Source organism: Oncorhynchus mykiss, unplaced genomic scaffold (genome assembly GCF_013265735.2).
Source record: "Oncorhynchus mykiss isolate Arlee unplaced genomic scaffold, USDA_OmykA_1.1 un_scaffold_367, whole genome shotgun sequence".
Lineage (NCBI taxonomy): Eukaryota > Metazoa > Chordata > Actinopteri > Salmoniformes > Salmonidae > Oncorhynchus > Oncorhynchus mykiss.
The window spans coordinates 97,607-112,781 of record NW_023493814.1 but is presented as its reverse complement, the minus strand read 5'-3'; the positions used below and the strand labels follow the sequence as shown (position 1 = coordinate 112,781).

At 42.8% G+C, this 15,175-nt stretch overlaps 18 non-coding genes across 18 annotated transcripts; all 18 read left to right on the top strand.

Moving 5' to 3' along the window:
* Window positions 1-902: 902 nt before the first annotated feature.
* On the top strand, window positions 903-984 carry trnas-gcu. The gene has a single exon. It is a non-coding gene; the product is annotated as a tRNA-Ser (tRNA).
* A 480-nt stretch (window positions 985-1,464) lies between these two features.
* On the top strand, window positions 1,465-1,546 carry trnas-gcu. Its single transcript has one exon. It is a non-coding gene; the product is annotated as a tRNA-Ser (tRNA).
* Window positions 1,547-2,025: 479 nt separating this feature from the next.
* Window positions 2,026-2,107, top strand: trnas-gcu. The gene has a single exon. It is a non-coding gene; the product is annotated as a tRNA-Ser (tRNA).
* Window positions 2,108-2,899: 792 nt separating this feature from the next.
* Window positions 2,900-2,981, top strand: trnas-gcu. The gene has a single exon. It is a non-coding gene; the product is annotated as a tRNA-Ser (tRNA).
* A 480-nt stretch (window positions 2,982-3,461) lies between these two features.
* On the top strand, window positions 3,462-3,543 carry trnas-gcu. The gene has a single exon. It is a non-coding gene; the product is annotated as a tRNA-Ser (tRNA).
* Window positions 3,544-4,536: 993 nt separating this feature from the next.
* trnas-gcu lies at window positions 4,537-4,618 on the top strand. The gene has a single exon. It is a non-coding gene; the product is annotated as a tRNA-Ser (tRNA).
* Window positions 4,619-5,098: 480 nt separating this feature from the next.
* Window positions 5,099-5,180, top strand: trnas-gcu. Its single transcript has one exon. It is a non-coding gene; the product is annotated as a tRNA-Ser (tRNA).
* Window positions 5,181-5,660: 480 nt separating this feature from the next.
* trnas-gcu lies at window positions 5,661-5,742 on the top strand. The gene has a single exon. It is a non-coding gene; the product is annotated as a tRNA-Ser (tRNA).
* Window positions 5,743-6,222: 480 nt separating this feature from the next.
* trnas-gcu lies at window positions 6,223-6,304 on the top strand. Its single transcript has one exon. It is a non-coding gene; the product is annotated as a tRNA-Ser (tRNA).
* Window positions 6,305-6,784: 480 nt separating this feature from the next.
* Window positions 6,785-6,866, top strand: trnas-gcu. Its single transcript has one exon. It is a non-coding gene; the product is annotated as a tRNA-Ser (tRNA).
* A 480-nt stretch (window positions 6,867-7,346) lies between these two features.
* trnas-gcu lies at window positions 7,347-7,428 on the top strand. The gene has a single exon. It is a non-coding gene; the product is annotated as a tRNA-Ser (tRNA).
* Window positions 7,429-10,140: 2,712 nt separating this feature from the next.
* trnas-gcu lies at window positions 10,141-10,222 on the top strand. Its single transcript has one exon. It is a non-coding gene; the product is annotated as a tRNA-Ser (tRNA).
* Window positions 10,223-10,702: 480 nt separating this feature from the next.
* Window positions 10,703-10,784, top strand: trnas-gcu. Its single transcript has one exon. It is a non-coding gene; the product is annotated as a tRNA-Ser (tRNA).
* A 480-nt stretch (window positions 10,785-11,264) lies between these two features.
* trnas-gcu lies at window positions 11,265-11,346 on the top strand. The gene has a single exon. It is a non-coding gene; the product is annotated as a tRNA-Ser (tRNA).
* A 480-nt stretch (window positions 11,347-11,826) lies between these two features.
* On the top strand, window positions 11,827-11,908 carry trnas-gcu. The gene has a single exon. It is a non-coding gene; the product is annotated as a tRNA-Ser (tRNA).
* Window positions 11,909-12,726: 818 nt separating this feature from the next.
* Window positions 12,727-12,808, top strand: trnas-gcu. The gene has a single exon. It is a non-coding gene; the product is annotated as a tRNA-Ser (tRNA).
* A 1,036-nt stretch (window positions 12,809-13,844) lies between these two features.
* trnas-gcu lies at window positions 13,845-13,926 on the top strand. The gene has a single exon. It is a non-coding gene; the product is annotated as a tRNA-Ser (tRNA).
* A 993-nt stretch (window positions 13,927-14,919) lies between these two features.
* Window positions 14,920-15,001, top strand: trnas-gcu. The gene has a single exon. It is a non-coding gene; the product is annotated as a tRNA-Ser (tRNA).
* The last annotated feature ends 174 nt before the right edge of the window (window positions 15,002-15,175 follow it).

Below are 15,175 nucleotides of genomic sequence, written 5' to 3'. Positions count from 1 at the left end.
GTGTGGATTATAACACCAACCTCTTCACAAAACATTTGTTATTTCCTCTCTTACATGGCCCCACATGAATGTAGAGTCCCTGCACAATCCTAGTGCGACTAATACGATTCAGGTATTGAAGAATAGCTTCACCAAGGGCAACCTCAATGGTTGGATTTGAACCGACACCTCAACACACTTAATCAAGCACTTGAGACCACTCGGCCTGACAAAACATTTGTTAAATGTCTCGTTGGGATCGACACATGGCCTTGCCATTGCTCTGCCTAACTTTCATTGATTTCAATCTAGGGTTTACATACAGCAACTACAGTTTTTTAAGGTCATTTGCCACATGTAAATAACAGGATGAGGTGGATGAGTGGTTAAGGCGATGGACTGCTTATCCATTGTGCTCTACATGCATGGGTTAGATTCTCATCGTGTAACAATTAAAATGCGGTGCTTTATTTTGGCAATGGAAGATTTTGACTTTCACAAACACTGGTAAAATTGCTGACTGCCACAGCGAGAGCACAGGACTTGGTATCTGAGTGGTGAAGGCGATGAACTGCATGTGTGGATTATAACACCAACCTCTTCACAAAACATTTGTTATTTCCTCTCTTACATGGCCCCACATGAATGTAGAGTCCCTGCACAATCCTAGTGCGACTAATAAGATTCAGGTATTGAAGAATAGCTTCACCAAGGGCAACCTCAATGGTTGGATTTGAACCGACACCTCAACACACTTAATCAAGCACTTGAGACCACTCGGCCTGACAAAACATTTGTTAAATGTCTCGATGGGATCGACACATGGCCTTGCCATTGCTCTGCCTAACTTTCATTGATTTCAATCTAGGGATTACATACCGCAACTACAGTCTTTTAAGGTCATTTTCCACTCTAAACTACAGGATGAGGTGGCCGAGTGGTTAAGGCGATGTACTGCTAATCCATTGTGCTCTGCATGCATGGGTTCGAATCCTATCCTCATCGTGAAACAATTAAAATGATGTGCTTTATTTTGTCACTGGAAGATTTTGACTTTCACAAACACTGGTAAAATTGCTGACTGCCACAGCGAGAGCACAGGACTTGGTATCTGAGTGGTGAAGGCGATGAACTGCATGTGTGGATTATAACACCAACCTCTTCACACAACATTTGTTATTTCCTCTCTTACATGGCCCCACATGAAAATAGAATCCCTGCGCAATCCTAGAGCGACTAATAAGATTCAGGTATTGAAGAATAACTTCACCAAGGGCAACCTCAATAGTGGGATTTGAACCGACACCTCAACACACTTAATCAAGCACTGGAGACCACTCGGCCTGACAAAACATTTGTTAAATGTCTCGATGGGATCGACACATGTCCTTGCCATTGCTCTGCATAACTTTCATTGATTTCAATCTAGCGTTTACATACAGCAACTACAGTCTTTTAAGGTCATTTGCAACTTCTAAAAAACAGGATGAGGTGGCCGAGTGGTTAAGGTGATGGACTGCTAATCCATTGTGCTCTGCATGCATGGGTTCGAATCCCATCCTCATCGTGTAACAATTAAAATTCTGTGCTTTATTTTGGCACTGGAAGATTTTGACTTTCACAAACACTGGTAAAATTGCTGACTGCCACAGCGATAGCACAGGACTTGGTATCTGAGTGGTGAAGGCGATGAACTGCATGTGTGGATTATAACACCAACCTCTTCACAAAACATTTGTTATTTCCTCTCTTACATGGCCCCACATGAATGTAGAGTCCCTGCACAATCCTAGTGCGACTAATACGATTCAGGTATTGAAGAATAGCTTCACCAAGGGCAACCTCAATGGTTGGATTTGAACCGACACCTCAACACACTTAATCAAGCACTTGAGACCACTCGGCCTGACAAAACATTTGTTAAATGTCTCGATGGGATCGACACATGGCCTTGCCATTGCTCTGCCTAACTTTCATTGATTTCAATCTAGGGATTACATACCGCAACTACAGTCTTTTAAGGTCATTTTCCACTCTAAACTACAGGATGAGGTGGCCGAGTGGTTAAGGCGATGTACTGCTAATCCATTGTGCTCTGCATGCATGGGTTCGAATCCTATCCTCATCGTGAAACAATTAAAATGATGTGCTTTATTTTGTCACTGGAAGATTTTGACTTTCACAAACACTGGTAAAATTGCTGACTGCCACAGCGAGAGCACAGGACTTGGTATCTGAGTGGTGAAGGCGATGAACTGCATGTGTGGATTATAACACCAACCTCTTCACACAACATTTGTTATTTCCTCTCTTACATGGCCCCACATGAAAATAGAATCCCTGCGCAATCCTAGAGCGACTAATAAGATTCAGGTATTGAAGAATAACTTCACCAAGGGCAACCTCAATAGTGGGATTTGAACCGAGGACTTTCATTGATTTCAATCTAGGGTTTACATACAGCAACTACAGTCTTTTAAGGTCATTTGCAACTTCCAAAAAACAGGATGAGGTGGCCGAGTGGTTAAGGCGATGGACTACTAATCCATTGTGCTCTGCATGCATGAACTGCATGTGTGGATTATAACACCAACCTCTTCACAAAACATTTGTTATTTCCTCTCTTACATGGCCCCACATGAATGTAGAGTCCCTGCACAATCCTAGTGCGACTAATACGATTCAGGTATTGAAGAATAGCTTCACCAAGGGCAACCTCAATGGTTGGATTTGAACCGACACCTCAACACACTTAATCAAGCACTTGAGACCACTCGGCCTGACAAAACATTTGTTAAATGTCTCGATGGGATCGACACATGGCCTTGCCATTGCTCTGCCTAACTTTCATTGATTTCCATCTAGGGATTACATACTGCAACTACAGTTTTTTAAGGTCATTTTCCACTCTAAACTATAGGATGAGGTGGCCGAGTGGTTAAGGCGATGTACTGCTAATCCATTGTGCTCTGCATGCATGGGTTCGAATCCTATCCTCATCGTGAAACAATTAAAATGATGTGCTTTATTTTGGCACTGGAAGATTTTGACTTTCACAAACACTGGTAAAATTGCTGACTGCCACAGCGAGAGCACAGGACTTGGTATCTGAGTGGTGAAGGCGATGAACTGCATGTGTGGATTATAACACCAACCTCTTCACAAAACATTTGTTATTTCCTCTCTTATATGGCCCCACATGAAAATATAATCCCTGCGCAATCCTAGAGCGACTAATACGATTCAGGTATTGAAGAATAACTTCAACAAGGGCAACCTCAATAGTGGGATTTGAACCGACACCTCAACACACTTAATCAAGCCCTGGAGACCACTCGGCCTGACAAAACATTTGTTAAATGTCTCGATGGGATCGACACATGTCCTTGCCATTGCTCTGCATAACTTTCATTGATTTCAATCTAGCGTTTACATACAGCAACTACAGTCTTTTAAGGTCATTTGCAACTTCCAAAAAACAGGATGAGGTGGCCGAGTGGTTAAGGCGATGGACTGCTAATCCATTGTGCTCTGCATGCATGGGTTCGAATCCCATCCTCATCGTGTAACAATTAAAATGATGTGCTTTATTTTGGCACTGGAAGATTTTGACTTTCACAAACACTGGTAAAATTGCTGACTGCCACAGCGAGAGCACAGGACTTGGTATCTGAGTGGTGAAGGCGATGAACTGCATGTGTGGATTATAACACCAACCTCTTCACACAACATTGGTTATTTCCTCTCTTACATGGCCCCACATGAAAATAGAATCCCTGCGCAATCCTAGAGCGACGAATACGATTCAGGTATTGAAGAATAACTTCACCAAGGGCAACCTCAATAGTGGCCACTCGGCCTGACAAAACATTTGTTAAATGTCTCGATGGGATCGACACATGTCCTTGCCATTGCTCTGCCTAACTTTCATTGATTTCAATCTAGGGTTTACATACAGCAACTACAGGTTTTTAAGGTAATTTGCCACATGTAAGTAACAGGATGAGGTGGATGAGTGGTTAAGGCGATGGACTGCTTATCCATTGTGCTCTACATGCATGGGTTAGAATCTCATCGTGTAACAATTAAAATTCGGTGCTTTATTTTGGCAATGGAAGATTTTGACTTTCACAAACACTGGTAAAATTGCTGACTGCCACAGCGAGAGCACAGGACTTGGTATCTGAGTGGTGAAGGCGATGAACTGCATGTGTGGATTATAACACCAACCTCTTCACACAACATTTGTTATTTCCTCTCTTACATGGCCCCACATGAATATAGAGTCCCGTCGCAATCCTAGTGCGACTAATACGATTCAGGTATTGAAGAATAGCTTCACCAAGGGCAACCTCAATGGTGGGATTTGAACCGATGGCTCAAAACACTTAATCAAGCACTTGAGACCACTCGGCCTGACAAAACATTTGTTAAATGTCTCGATGGGATCGACACATGTCCTTGCCATTGCTCTGCATAACTTTCAATGATTTCAATATAGGGTTTACATACAGCAACTACAGTCTTTTAAGGTCATTTGCAACTTCCAAAAAACAGGATGAGGTGGCCGAGTGGTTAAGGCGATGGACTGCTAATCCATTGTGCTCTGCATGCATGGGTTCGAATCCCATCCTCATCGTGTAACAATTAAAATGATGTGCTTTATTTTCGCACTGGAAGATTTTGACTTTCACAAACACTGGTAAAATTGCTGACTGCCACAGCGAGAGCACAGGACTTGGTATCTGAGTGGTGAAGGCGATGAACTGCATGTGTGGATTATAACACCAACCTCTTCACACAACATTTGTTATTTCCTCTCTTACATGGCCCCACATGAAAATATAATCCCTGCGCAATCCTAGAGCGACTAATAAGATTCAGGTATTGAAGAATGACTTCACCAAGGGCAACCTCAATAGTGGGATTTGAACCGACACCTCAACACACTTAATCAAGCCCTGGAGTCCACTCGGCCTGACAAAACATTTGTTAAATGTCTCGATGGGATCGACACATGTCCTTGCCATTGCTCTGCATAACTTTCATTGATTTCAATCTAGCGTTTACATACAGCAACTACAGTCTTTTAAGGTCATTTGCAACTTCCAAAAAACAGGATGAGGTGGCCGAGTGGTTAAGGTGATGGACTGCTAATCCATTGTGCTCTGCATGCATGGGTTCGAATCCCATCCTCATCGTGTAACAATTAAAATGAGGTGCTTTATTTTGGCGCTAGAAGATTTTGACTTTCACAAACACTGGTAAAATTGCTGACTGCCACAGCGAGAGCACAGGACTTGGTATCTGAGTGGTGAAGGCGATGAACTGCATGTGTGGATTATAACACCAACCTCTTCAAAAAACATTTGTTATTTCCTCTCTTACATGGCCCCACATGAATGTAGAGTCCCTGCACAATCCTAGTGCGACTAATACGATTCAGGTATTGAAGAATAGCTTCACCAAGGGCAACCTCAATGGTTGGATTTGAACCGACACCTCAACACACTTAATCAAGCACTTGAGACCACTCGGCCTGACAAAACATTTGTTAAATGTCTCGATGGGATCGACACATGGCCTTGCCATTGCTCTGCCTAACTTTCATTGATTTCAATCTAGGGTTTACAGAGAGCAACTACAGTTTTTTAAGGTCATTTTCCACTTCTAAAATACAGGATGGGGTGGCCGAGTGGTTAAGGCGATGGACTGCTAATCCATTGTGCTCTGCATGCATGGGTTCGAATCCCATCCCCATCGTGTAACAATTAAAATTCGGTGATTTGTTTTGGCACTGGAAGATTTTGACTTTCACAAACACTGGTAAAATTGCTGACTGCCACAGTGAGAGCACAGGACTTGGTATCTGAGTGGTGAAGGCGATGAACTGCATGTGTGCATTATAACACCAACCTCTTCACAAAACATTTGTTATTTCCTCTCTTACATGGCCCCACATGAATGTAGAGTCCCTGCACAATCCTAGTGTGACTAATACGATTCAGGTATTGAAGAATAGCTTCACCAAGGGCAACCTCAATGGTGGGATTTGAACCGATGGCTCAAAACACTTAATCAAGCACTTGAGACCACTCGGCCTGACAAAACATTTGTTAAATGTCTCGATGGGATCGACACATGTCCTTGCCATTGCTCTGCATAACTTTCAATGATTTCAATATAGGGTTTACATACAGCAACTACAGTCTTTTAAGGTCATTTGCAACTTCCAAAAAACAGGATGAGGTGGCCGAGTGGTTAAGGCGATGGACTGCTAATCCATTGTGCTCTGCATGCATGGGTTCGAATCCCATCCTCATCGTGTAACAATTAAAATGATGTGCTTTATTTTCGCACTGGAAGATTTTGACTTTCACAAACACTGGTAAAATTGCTGACTGCCACAGCGAGAGCACAGGACTTGGTATCTGAGTGGTGAAGGCGATGAACTGCATGTGTGGATTATAACACCAACCTCTTCACACAACATTTGTTATTTCCTCTCTTACATGGCCCCACATGAAAATATAATCCCTGCGCAATCCTAGAGCGACTAATAAGATTCAGGTATTGAAGAATGACTTCACCAAGGGCAACCTCAATAGTGGGATTTGAACCGACACCTCAACACACTTAATCAAGCCCTGGAGTCCACTCGGCCTGACAAAACATTTGTTAAATGTCTCGATGGGATCGACACATGTCCTTGCCATTGCTCTGCATAACTTTCATTGATTTCAATCTAGCGTTTACATACAGCAACTACAGTCTTTTAAGGTCATTTGCAACTTCCAAAAAACAGGATGAGGTGGCCGAGTGGTTAAGGTGATGGACTGCTAATCCATTGTGCTCTGCATGCATGGGTTCGAATCCCATCCTCATCGTGTAACAATTAAAATGAGGTGCTTTATTTTGGCGCTAGAAGATTTTGACTTTCACAAACACTGGTAAAATTGCTGACTGCCACAGCGAGAGCACAGGACTTGGTATCTGAGTGGTGAAGGCGATGAACTGCATGTGTGGATTATAACACCAACCTCTTCAAAAAACATTTGTTATTTCCTCTCTTACATGGCCCCACATGAATGTAGAGTCCCTGCACAATCCTAGTGCGACTAATACGATTCAGGTATTGAAGAATAGCTTCACCAAGGGCAACCTCAATGGTTGGATTTGAACCGACACCTCAACACACTTAATCAAGCACTTGAGACCACTCGGCCTGACAAAACATTTGTTAAATGTCTCGATGGGATCGACACATGGCCTTGCCATTGCTCTGCCTAACTTTCATTGATTTCAATCTAGGGTTTACAGAGAGCAACTACAGTTTTTTAAGGTCATTTTCCACTTCTAAAATACAGGATGGGGTGGCCGAGTGGTTAAGGCGATGGACTGCTAATCCATTGTGCTCTGCATGCATGGGTTCGAATCCCATCCCCATCGTGTAACAATTAAAATTCGGTGATTTGTTTTGGCACTGGAAGATTTTGACTTTCACAAACACTGGTAAAATTGCTGACTGCCACAGTGAGAGCACAGGACTTGGTATCTGAGTGGTGAAGGCGATGAACTGCATGTGTGCATTATAACACCAACCTCTTCACAAAACATTTGTTATTTCCTCTCTTACATGGCCCCACATGAATGTAGAGTCCCTGCACAATCCTAGTGTGACTAATACGATTCAGGTATTGAAGAATAGCTTCACCAAGGGCAACCTCAATGGTTGGATTTGAACCGACACCTCAACACACTTAATCAAGCACTTGAGACCACTCGGCCTGACAAAACATTTGTTAAATGTCTCGATGGGATCGACACATGGCCTTGCCATTGCTCTGCATAACTTTCATTGATTTCAATCTAGCGTTTACATACAGCAACTACAGTCTTTTAAGGTCATTTGCAAATTCCAAAACACAGGATGAGGTGGCTGAGTGGTTAAGGCGATGGACTGCTAATCTATTGTGCTCTGCATGCATGGGTTCGAATCCAATCCTCATCGTGTAACAATTAAAATTCGGTGCTTTATTTTGGCACTGGAAGATTTTGACTTTCACAAACACTGGTAAAATTGCTGACTGCCACAGCGAGAGCACGGGACTTGGTATCTGAGTGGTGAAGGCGATGAACTGCATGTGTGGATTATAACACCAACCATCTCACACAAAACATTTGTTATTTCCTCTCTTACATGGCCCCACATGAATATAGAGTCCCTGCACAATCCTAGTGCGACTGATACGATTCAGGTATTGAAGAATAGCTTCACCAAGGGCAACCTCAATGGTTGGATTTGAACCGACAGCTCAAAACACTTAATCAAGCACTTGAGACCACTCGGCCTGACAAAACATTTGTTAAATGTCTCGTTGGGATCGACACATGGCCCTGCCATTGCTCTGCCTAACTTTCATTGATTTCAATCTAGGGTTTACATATAGCAACTACAGGTTTTTAAGGTCATTTGCCACATGTAAATAACAGGATGAGGTGGATAAGTGGTTAAGGCGATGGACTGCTTATCCATTGTGCTCTACATGCATGGGTTAGAATCTCATCGTGTAACAATTCAAATTCAGTGCTTTATTTTGGCACTGGAAGATTTTGACTTTCACAAACACTGGTAAAATTGCTGACTGCCACAGCGAGAGCACAGGACTTGGTATCTGAGTGGTGAAGGCGATGAACTGCATGTGTGGATTATAACACCAACCATCTCACAAAACATTTGTTATTTCCTCTCTTACATGGCCCCACATGAATATAGAGTCCCTGCACAATCCTAGTGCGACTGATACGATTCAGGTATTGAAGAATAGCTTCACCAAGGGCAACCTCAATGGTTGGATTTGAACCGACAGCTCAAAACACTTAATCAAGCACTTGAGACCACTCGGCCTGACAAAACATTTGTTAAATGTCTCGTAGGGATCGACACATGGCCCTGCCATTGCTCTGCCTAACTTTCATTGATTTCAATCTAGGGTTTACATATAGCAACTACAGGTTTTTAAGGTCATTTGCCACATGTAAATAACAGGATGAGGTGGATAAGTGGTTAAGGCGATGGACTGCTTATCCATTGTGCTCTACATGCATGGGTTAGAATCTCATCGTGTAACAATTAAAATTCTGTGCTTTATTTTGGCACTGGAAGATTTTGACTTTCACAAACACTGGTAAAATTGCTGACTGCCACAGTGAGAGCACAGGACTTGGTATCTGAGTGGTGAAGGCGATGAACTGCATGTGTGCATTATAACACCAACCTCTTCACAAAACATTTGTTATTTCCTCTCTTACATGGCCCCACATGAATGTAGAGTCCCTGCACAATCCTAGTGCGACTAATACGATTCAGGTATTGAAGAATAGCTTCACCAAGGGCAACCTCAATGGTTGGATTTGAACCGACACCTCAACACACTTAATCAAGCACTGGAGTCCACTCGGCCTGACAAAACATTTGTTAAATGTCTCGATGGGATCGACACATGGCCTTGCCATTGCTCTGCCTAACTTTCATTGATTTCAATCTAGGGTTTACAGAGAGCAACTACAGTTTTTTAAGGTCATTTTCCACTTCTAAAGTACAGGATGGGGTGGCCGAGTGGTTAAGGCGATGGACTGCTTATCCATTGTGCTCTACATGCATGGGTTAGAATCTCATCGTGTAACAATTAAAATTCGGTGCTTTATTTTGGCACTGGAAGATTTTGACTTTCACAAACACTGGTAAAATTGCTGACTGCCACAGCGAGAGCACAGGACTTGGTATCTGAGTGGTGAAGGCGATGAACTGCATGTGTGGATTATAACACCAACCTCTTCACACAACATTTGTTATTTCCTCTCTTACATGGCCCCACATGAAAATAGAATCCCTGCGCAATCCTAGAGCGACTAATAAGATTCAGGTATTGAAGAATAACTTCACCAAGGGCAACCTCAATAGTGGGATTTGAACCGACACCTCAACACACTTAATCAAGCACTGGAGTCCACTCGGCCTGACAAAACATTTGTTAAATGTCTCGATGGGATCGACACATGACCTTGCCATTGCTCTGCATAACTTTCATTGATTTCAATCTAGGGTTTACATACAGCAACTACGGTCTTTTAAGGTCATTTGCAACTTCCAATTAACAGGATGAGGTGGCCGAGTGGTTAAGGCGATGGACTGCTAATCCATTGTGCTCTGCATGCGTGGGTTTGAATCCCATCCTCATCGTGTAACAATTAAAATGATCTGCTTTATTTTGGCACTGGAAGATTTTGACTTTCACAAACACTGGTAAAATTGCTGACTGCCACAGTGAGAGCACAGGACTTGGTATCTGAGTGGTGAAGGCGATGAACTGCATGTGTGCATTATAACACCAACCTCTTCACAAAACATTTGTTATTTCCTCTCTTACATGGCCCCACATGAATGTAGAGTCCCTGCACAATCCTAGTGCGACTAATACGATTCAGGTATTGAAGAATAGCTTCACCAAGGGCAACCTCAATGGTTGGATTTGAACCGACACCTCAACACACTTAATCAAGCACTTGAGACCACTCGGCCTGACAAAACATTTGTTAAATGTCTCGATGGGATCGACACATGGCCTTGCCATTGCTCTGCCTAACTTTCATTGATTTCAATCTAGGTTTTACAGAGAGCAACTACAGTTTTTTAAGGTCATTTTCCACTTCTAAAATACAGGATGGGGTGGCCGAGTGGTTAAGGCGATGGACTGCTAATCTATTGTGCTCTGCATGCATGGGTTAGAATCCCATCCCCATCGTGTAACAATTAAAATTCGATGATTTGTTTTGGCACTGGAAGATTTTGACTTTCACAAACACTGGTAAAATTGCTGACTGCCACAGCGAGAGCACAGGACTTGGTATCTGAGTGGTGAAGGCGATGAACTGCATGTGTGGATTATAACACCAACCTCTTCACACAACATTTGTTATTTCCTCTCTTACATGGCCCCACATGAAAATAGAATCCCTGCGCAATCCTAGAACGACTAATAAGATTCAGGTATTGAAGAATAACTTCACCAAGGGCAACCTCAATAGTGGGATTTGAACCGACACCTCAACACACTTAATCAAGCACTGGAGTCCACTCGGCCTGACAAAACATTTGTTAAATGTCTCGATGGGATCGACACATGATCTTGCCATTGCTCTGCATAACTTTCATTGATTTCAATCTAGGGTTTACATACAGCAACTACGGTCTTTTAAGGTCATTTGCAACTTCCAATTCACAGGATGAGGTGGCCGAGTGGTTAAGGCGATGGACTGCTAATCCATTGTGCTCTGCATGCGTGGGTTCGAATCCCATCCTCATCGTGTAACAATTAAAATGATCTGCTTTATTTTGGCACTGGAAGATTTTGACTTTCACAAACACTGGTAAAATTGCTGACTGCCACAGTGAGAGCACAGGACTTGGTATCTGAGTGGTGAAGGCGATGAACTGCATGTGTGCATTATAACACCAACCTCTTCACAAAACATTTGTTATTTCCTCTCTTACATGGCCCCACATGAATGTAGAGTCCCTGCACAATCCTAGTGCGACTAATACGATTCAGGTATTGAAGAATAGCTTCACCAAGGGCAACCTCAATGGTTGGATTTGAACCGACACCTCAACACACTTAATCAAGCACTTGAGACCACTCGGCCTGACAAAACATTTGTTAAATGTCTCGATGGGATCGACACATGGCCTTGCCATTGCTCTGCCTAACTTTCATTGATTTCAATCTAGGGTTTACAGAGAGCAACTACAGTTTTTTAAGGTCATTTTCCACTTCTAAAATACAGGATGGGGTGGCCGAGTGGTTAAGGCGATGGACTGCTTATCCATTGTGCTCTGCATGCATGGGTTCGAATCCCATCCTCATCGTGTAACAATTAAAATGATCTGCTTTATTTTGGCACTGGAAGATTTTGACTTTCACAAACACTGGTAAAATTGCTGACTGCCACAGCGAGAGCACAGGACTTGGTATCTGAGTGGTGAAGGCGATGAACTGCATGTGTGGATTATAATGCCAACCTCTTCACAAAACATTTGTTATTTCATCTCTTACATGGCCCCACATGAATATAGAATCCCTGCGCAATTCTAGTGCGACTAATAAGATTCAGGTATTGAAGAATAGCTTCACCAAGGGCAACCTCAATGGTGGGATTTGACTGCTAATCCATTGTGCTCTGCATGCATGGGTTAGATTCTCATCGTGTAACAATTAAAATGCTGTGCTTTATTTTGGCAATGGAAGATTTTGACTTTCACAAACACTGGTAAAATTGCTGACTGCCACAGCGAGAGCACAGGACTTGGTATCTGAGTGGTAAAGGCGATGAACTGCATGTGTGGATTATAACACCAACCTCTTCAAAAAACATTTGTTATTTCCTCTCTTACATGGCCCCACATGAATGTAGAGTCCCTGCACAATCCTAGTGCGACTAATACGATTCAGGTATTGAAGAATAGCTTCACCAAGGGCAACCTCAATGGTTGGATTTGAACCGACACCTCAACACACTTAATCAAGCACTGGAGTCCACTCGGCCTGACAAAACATTTGTTAAATGTCTCGATGGGATCTACACATGACCTTGCCATTGCTCTGCATAACTTTCATTGATTTCAATCTAGGGTTTACATACAGCAACTACGGTCTTTTAAGGTCATTTGCAACTTCCAAAAAGCAGGATGAGGTGGCCGAGTGGTTAAGGCGATGGACTGCTAATCCATTGTGCTCTGCATGCATGGGTTCGAATCCCATCCTCATCGTGTAACAATTAAAATGATCTGCTTTATTTTGGCACTGGAAGATTTTGACTTTCACAAACACTGGTAAAATTGCTGACTGCCACAGTGAGAGCACAGGACTTGGTATCTGAGTGGTGAAGGCGATGAACTGCATGTGTGCATTATAACACCAACCTCTTCACAAAACATTTGTTATTTCCTCTCTTACATGGCCCCACATGAATGTAGAGTCCCTGCACAATCCTAGTGCGACTAATACGATTCAGGTATTGAAGAATAGCTTCACCAAGGGCAACCTCAATGGTTGGATTTGAACCGACACCTCAACACACTTAATCAAGCACTTGAGACCACTCGGCCTGACAAAACATTTGTTAAATGTCTCGATGGGATCGACACATGGCCTTGCCATTGCTCTGCCTAACTTTCATTGATTTCAATCTAGGGTTTACAGAGAGCAACTACAGTTTTTTAAGGTCATTTTCCACTTCTAAAATACAGGATGGGGTGGCCGAGTGGTTAAGGCGATGGACTGCTTATCCATTGTGCTCTACATGCATGGGTTAGAATCTCATCGTGTAACAATTAAAATTCAGTGCTTTATTTTGGCACTGGAAGATTTTGACTTTCACAAACACTGGTAAAATTGCTGACTGCCACAGCGAGAGCACAGGACTTGGTATCTGAGTGGTGAAGGCGATGAACTGCATGTGTGGATTATAACACCAACCTCTTCAAAAAACATTTGTTATTTCCTCTCTTACATGGCCCCACATGAATGTAGAGTCCCTGCACAATCCTAGTGCGACTAATACGATTCAGGTATTGAAGAATAGCTTCACCAAGGGCAACCTCAATGGTTGGATTTGAACCGACACCTCAACACACTTAATCAAGCACTTGAGACCACTCGGCCTGACAAAACATTTGTTAAATGTCTCGATGGGATCGACACATGGCCTTGCCATTGCTCTGCCTAACTTTCATTGATTTCAATCTAGGTTTTACAGAGAGCAACTACAGTTTTTTAAGGTCATTTTCCACTTCTAAAATACAGGATGGGGTGGCCGAGTGATTAAGGCGATGGACTGCTAATCCATTGTGCTCTGCATGCATGGGTTCGAATCCCATCCTCATCGTGTAACAATTAAAATGATGTGCTTTATTTTGGCACTGGAAGATTTTGACTTTCACAAACACTGGTAAAATTGCTGACTGCCACAGCGAGAGCACAGGACTTGGTATCTGAGTGGTGAAGGCGATGAACTGCATGTGTGGATTATAACACCAACCTCTTCACACAACATTGGTTATTTCCTCTCTTACATGGCCCCACACGAAAATAGAATCCCTGCGCAATCCTAGAGCGACGAATACGATTCAGGTATTGAAGAATAACTTCACCAAGGGCAACCTCAATAGTGGCCACTCGGCCTGACAAAACATTTGTTAAATGTCTCGATGGGATCGACACATGTCCTTGCCATTGCTCTGCCTAACTTTCATTGATTTCAATCTAGGGTTTACATACAGCAACTACAGGTTTTTAAGGTAATTTGCCACATGTAAGTAACAGGATGAGGTGTATGAGTGGTTAAGGCGATGGACTGCTTATCCATTGTGCTCTACATGCATGGGTTAGAATCTCATCGTGTAACAATTAAAATTCGGTGCTTTATTTTGGCAATGGAAGATTTTGACTTTCACAAACACTGGTAAAATTGCTGACTGCCACAGCGAGAGCACAGGACTTGGTATCTGAGTGGTGAAGGCGATGAACTGCATGTGTGGATTATAACACCGACCTCTTCACACAACATTTGTTATTTCCTCTCTTACATGGCCCCACATGAATATAGAGTCCCGTCGCAATCCTAGTGCGACTAATACGATTCAGGTATTGAAGAATAGCTTCACCAAGGGCAACCTCAATGGTGGGATTTGAACCGATAGCTCAAAACACTTAATCAAGCACTTGAGACCACTCGGCCTGACAAAACATTTGTTAAATGTCTCGATGGGATCGACACATGTCCTTGCCATTGCTCTGCATAACTTTCAATGATTTCAATATAGGGTTTACATACAGCAACTACAGTCTTTTAAGGTCATTTGCAACTTCCAAAAAACAGGATGAGGTGGCCGAGTGGTTAAGGCGATGGACTGCTAATCCATTGTGCTCTGCATGCATGGGTTGGAATCCCATCCTCATCGTGTAACAATTAAAATGATGTGCTTTATTTTCGCACTGGAAGATTTTGACTTTCACAAACACTGGTAAAATTGCAGACTGCCACAGCGAGAGCACAGTACTTGGTATCTGAGTGGTGAAGGCAATGAACTGCATGTGTGGATTATAACACCAACCTCTTCACACAACATTTGTTA